Source organism: Urocitellus parryii, chromosome 7 (genome assembly GCF_045843805.1).
Source record: "Urocitellus parryii isolate mUroPar1 chromosome 7, mUroPar1.hap1, whole genome shotgun sequence".
NCBI classification, from domain to species: domain Eukaryota; kingdom Metazoa; phylum Chordata; class Mammalia; order Rodentia; family Sciuridae; genus Urocitellus; species Urocitellus parryii.
Genome location: NC_135537.1, coordinates 93,240,273 through 93,246,272, shown reverse-complemented (window position 1 = coordinate 93,246,272; position 6,000 = coordinate 93,240,273).

Below are 6,000 nucleotides of genomic sequence, written 5' to 3'. Positions count from 1 at the left end.
GGTCAAGGGATGGATTTCAGATTCTGTTCCTGCGAACAAACTTTTTATGGAAATGCTGATCTCAGTCTGTCTCAGGCAGACTGTTAGACTGTTGTCTTCTGAAACTTTTACCCTTGAAGAGTGCTTGGTTCTTTGATAGATAGCAATCTTGCTCTAAAATAAAAAGCCCTTTCTAGATTTCTCCCCTGAAGCTAGAATCAGATAAGTTAAACTTTTCATCTTTATTTTCTTTCTGCAAAACTTAAGCAATTAATTAAGATAATTTGGGGGCTATTGTGCTTAATATCTAATCAAATTATTGAAATCCTGTTAAAATGTGTCATCTCAGTTGCTTGCTTCATTTTCAAAATTTCTCAAAAATCAACTTATTTTTAGTTCAAAGAGGTGCTCCAGTGAACTTCTTGTTAATTAACTGCCATTTTTATTTTTAGAATCATTTTTACGTGAGTTAATTATGCATATCTTAGCTGCCTTCTTGTGTTCCTTACAGCTCTTGACACTTCAACAGTGCGAGAAGGTCTCAGAATCTAATTCAGTGAATTCCTCTGGATGAGACCTCAAGGTGCCCCCAAACACAATTCCTTTTGTCTTCAACTAGATGAAATAGATTATTTGGGGGGGGGTGGTAATAACTATTGAAAGAACTGCATACATATACCATAAACCTATAAGATGCTGCCTTGTTCAATATTATTTCTATTCAGAGGGCTGAATTATTCTTTGACTTATTTTCTCAGGCCAACTACTTACTAATTTGGGCATGTGAAATATGTTTTTATATGTGTTAGAAGTCAGTACTAGTCTTTTAAAAATCATAGTTATTAAGGGAAAAAAACATAAGGAACTTTAGCATATCTTCTAAAATTTGTGTCAACCTCTGCCTATAGTATCCATTGGAGTCCCTGGTTCTCACTGATCCCTTCCTGTTCTGCCTTCTCTCTCTGAATAAATCTCAAATCAATTAAAATGATGGGCAGATACATAAAAAAGGTTCATTTAAAAAACAATGCATCTCATGAAATATTTATTCTAATCCAGCAGAAGCAAAGGGACAGATGTGGAGATGAGCAGGTTTCAGTTCCAGGGAAAGGGACTGACATGATTAGACCAGAGAGTCCTGTATCGCCACTGCCGTATTCAGTGTGTGAAAGGGAAGACAAAACGTGGAGAAGAGAAAGGGGTTTTCACTTACAAGTTATTGCAGGGAGCAGGATTTAAGAACTAAACTCCCAAGTTTAGAATAAAAAAAGCACATAATTCCATTTATAAAATTACATTTAATTGGGTCCTGGTGAGCAAACAAACCTTCTTTCACAGGCTCATCACTCACCGATATTACAATCATCCTTTTCATTTATGTGACCAAATAACCTAACAGGAGGAAAAGTTTATTTTTACTCATGATTTCAGTCCATGGTGGACTGACTCCTTGGCTCTGGGTCCAAGTGAAGCAGAAAATCATGGTGGAAGGGCTGGAGAAGAAAGCAGCTCAGAACATGGCAACCAGGAAGCAGAGAGGAGCTCTGATCACCAGGGATAAATTGTGAACCCCAAAGGCATGACCCCAGTGACTCTCCTCCTCCAGCCACAGCTCACCTGCATGTAGCTATCACCCAATTAATCCTGATCGGTGGTGTTACAACTCTCCTAACCCAGTCATTTCACCTGGGAACTTTCTGGCCTTGTCTCACACATGAGGTTTGAGGACACTTCCTATCTAAACGATAACAGTCACGAACTGGTATTGCCAGGGTCAGAGATCAAATTGATTAGGAATCAGGAACTGAAAGAAAGTGCCTCAGAGATCTAAAGTTTGGGACTAGAGCTAGAAAAACAGAGTGTATTTCTTTTGAGTTTTTTGGCTTAGTTTCCTTGAGCTTATCTGTGCCGTTTTGTTCTGTTTTCATAATCAGCCCACACTCTGTGAACACCATCATGATAGGGACAGAACTTGGGGTCAGTTTTCCTCCTAATGCTGATGTTCTGCCCCTAAAATTCAGATTGAACCATAGATGTCTGTTTAGCAGTTTTCTTATTTATGTAATTTCATTATTAATGTAATGGTTTGTCTTATCTGACCAGTTGCCTTAGGGATGGCAAGCAGTGTTGATTTATTTCACAAAGACCTGTATGCATGGTTATCAAAATGAAAGTGATATGACACTAAATCTTGAGATTTAACTTTTGCTTTGTGGCATTTTATATGGCAGAAATATTCAGTTCCCTTTCAATTCAACTACTGAGAACAATAACCCAGAAATCTCTGTTGCAAGATTCAGATCTTACAGGCTTCACCTGCATTACCTATGACATGGAGATTGTCTCAGCTGTTGGAACTCCCAGATGTCAGTGCTCCTGGCCATACTACCTGTAGGGCTGGGACTCCCCAAGCCACACAACATGAACCAAGACAGGGTCCTAGGAGGACACCTTGCACACCAATTCTATGTATGAGATATACTCATTCTTAATGGACTTGTCATGTCTTGTTAAGTTATATTTACCTTTAAATATGATGTCTCTAGCACCGTCACAGTTACATACTTACTCAATTATATTCTGGTTGGAGGACGGACAGATTATAGTTCATTATAAACCATGAAAACCTATGTTTAAGGCAAGATGTTTACAGAGTAGTGAAGATATTTTTATTTATTTGCAATCAAGAATTCACTAGTCTTTTCTTACTTTATAAGTAAACTCATCAACATTAGGAAAACTCAATGAAGATTTTAACATGTTTCAATTGTTTTATTCAAATTCATTATGCACAGGTATTAGAAACTGGGGAAATAAGGTCCACTTCTTCTCAAGCTTTCTATAACTTATTGGCCCCCCTGCAAATGTCTTGTATTATTTTCTTTCACATTAACACACAGCTAGACATTTTTACCTGAGGCTTTCTACCTTGTAAATAAAAACACAGCCCATTACTCACAGATGCACTCACATTACGACTGTTGACTGTCTTACCTGGCATAGCAAAGCAGGCAGACTGCAGCCCCAAGATCTCTAGCCTATCTCCCACACCTGGGATCCTGTAGCCTTGCACTGCAAAGGAGAGCTGAGGTGCTAATCAGTTAATCTTAAAATAGGGAGGAGGCCCTGGATCACGCCAGTGCACTCAATATGATCCTAGGTGTTCTTAAAAGTGGAAGAGGGTGAAGGGGGCAAACAAGAGGGTCAGAAAAATGTGATGTGAGGGGGATTCAATCTACATCATGGCTAGTTTCAAAGACAGAGGATGAAGGCTACCTGCAAGGAATGCAGTGCTCTCCAGAGCCCAGAAAAGGCCAAGAGCAGACTGTCACTAAAGTGCCAGGCACACAGCAGCCCTGCCCACTCCTTGATCTTATCCCAGTGAAGCCCATGTTGTAACTATAGTCTATGGAACTGAAAAATAGTAAATCTGTGTAGTTGTAAACTAAGAAGCATGTGGTGATTTGTTATGGTGGCAATAGAAAACTAATTCACACAGGACAGGCTGTTCCTCTACTTGTAACTTTTAAACAATGCACCCAAGTTGTTTCTTCAGACATAGAGCAGACTCAGAGGTAGTTGTGTGAGATCTGGGGCCCCACCAGTGTTGCTCCTCCCTTGTCCTCCCAGAGAGCCCTGTTGTCTTCCCAAGCAGCAACACAGATGCACACACTAATGAGGTCAAGCCTGCGACCCACCTGCAAGCCTTTGGAGAATGTCTACGTGTGCCTGTGCAACTGTGTTGAGTGACCAGCCTTTTAGAAAAAAAAAAAAGAGGACATTTGAATTTCTATCGAGAAAGTTAACTGCAATAACTCAGTAGAATTTTCAGAACTATATAAGGTTAAGAAGAGCAAACCTTTTATAAAACAGCAGTTATAAAATTCAGTGTACTTGAACACCTGTGTACTTTTATCATTTTAAATAAATAATGTGGGCTTGTCTGAAATAAAAACAGAATTGATAATTTAGTTGACTTATATTAATTCAAAAATGAGGAAATAAACCTTATCTTGTATAAAATACATCATGCTAACAAAAGATTTATGACATTAAATGCCCCAATAAAAAATGTGGAAAAAATAAAAATACAAATAAAGAAAAATTTATTACACAATAAACTCAGGGAGGGGACACATCTCTCTTTTACCCTCAAATTGCCAAAAATCTAATGTTTGCAAGGGTTTGCTTTATGTAAAAATATAACATATCTCTTTCTTTTAAGTACCAAATATTGAAACCTCTTCAGATATACTTTAGGGTCTTTGAAGAGTCTTGGTACTGTTTTTTTCTTGCCTTTGCTGATGTGACGTGCACTTGTATTCCTTTGCTGCACAGTTTTTTAACCTAGCAACCAAGGCCATTAGTTTATTTCATCACTAATCGACTTTGCATTTCCCTTTACGAAAAGATTTCATGAGACAATTGTTTTTCATAAAGGACAAACAGCTGAAATCATTCTTAGAGTATGTCTTCATTGGAACATTTTTAATTCTCTGATTATAATTTTACATATAAAGAATCAATTGTTTTCTAATCCATTGAAACCAAGGATTTCCATTTAATAAGTTCACCCAGAGTATATAAAAAGTACGCCAATCTCTTGACCCACAATATGTTTATATGCACATAGAAAATAAAATCCCACAAGATCCTTAGGCAAGCTGGAGAATCCAGGGAAACTTATAACTGTGTTTCTCCCTATTAAATAGCTGCAACTTTCACCATGCTTGTCCAGCCCAGTGTGGGCCCAGGGGGTCCACTCTAAGATTTACCAACACCTTATTATTATTTTACAAATATTTTTACTGCCCTTACTTTTACCTGCATTTCTATGGGACTATGCTAGTTTTTTTTATTATTGTGAAATAACTATAGGGTCACAGGAAATTGTAGACACAGTGCAATCTCACAGTATACACTGTGTCCAAATTGGCCTTTTTCCTTAGCACAGTGATGTTGTGATTTGTTTACATGGCACCTGTATTGTTCTTTTTAAAATTTTTATATTTGTTCTTTTCAGTTATACATGACAGTAGAGTGTATTTTGACATTAATACATGGAGTATAACTTCCCATTCTTGAGGTTGTACATGATGTGGAGTTACACTGGTTGTGTATTTATGTATGAACACAGGAAAGTTATGTCCAGTTCATTCTACTGTCTTTCCTATTTCCATCCCCCCTCCCTTCCCTTCATTCCCTTTGTCTAGTCCAAAGTACTTCTATTTTTTATTTCCCACCCCATCTGCATATCAGAGAGAACATTCAATCTTTGTTGTTTTTAATTTTGTTTTAATTTTGGGGTTTTTTTCAGGGTGGGAGTGGTGGAAGGAGGGTCCCAGGGTTTGAACCCAGAAGTACTTAACCACTGAGCAACATCCCCTGCCTTTTTTTTTTTTACTTTATTTAGAGACAGGGTCTTGCTGTGTTGCTTAGAGCCTGGCTGTGTTGCTCAGGTTGGCTTTGAATTCGTGATCCTCCAGTTTCAGCCTCCCAAACTGCTGGGATTATAGATGTGTACCACCATACCCGGCTGGCCTTTGGTTTTATGGGATTGGCTAATTTCACTTAGCATGATAATCTCCAGTTCTATCCATTTACAGGAAAATACTATAATCTCATTATTTTTATGGTTGAGTAATATTCCATTGGGTATACATACCACATTTTCTTTGTCTATTCATCTGTTGAAGGACACCTAGATTGGTTCCATAGCTTAGCTATTGTGAATTGAGCTGCTATAAAATTGATTTATCTGCATCGTTAAACAGCATATATTGTTTTGTTTTCACTCAGTAATATTCCATCTATTTTTGGTAGAAAAGGAATATTTCCTGCAAGCAGATCCTTTCAGATAATTCCAGAGGTCAGAAATCTTCAGACCAATCAGAATGAATTTATCAGATGTCAATAAGCATTCAGTTTTCTTTTTTCAATAACTAACAATACCATCTTATGTGCTTCACTAACTTGGTCTATAAGCATGTAAATCAATTTTGAAACAAACATTTTGCTTAT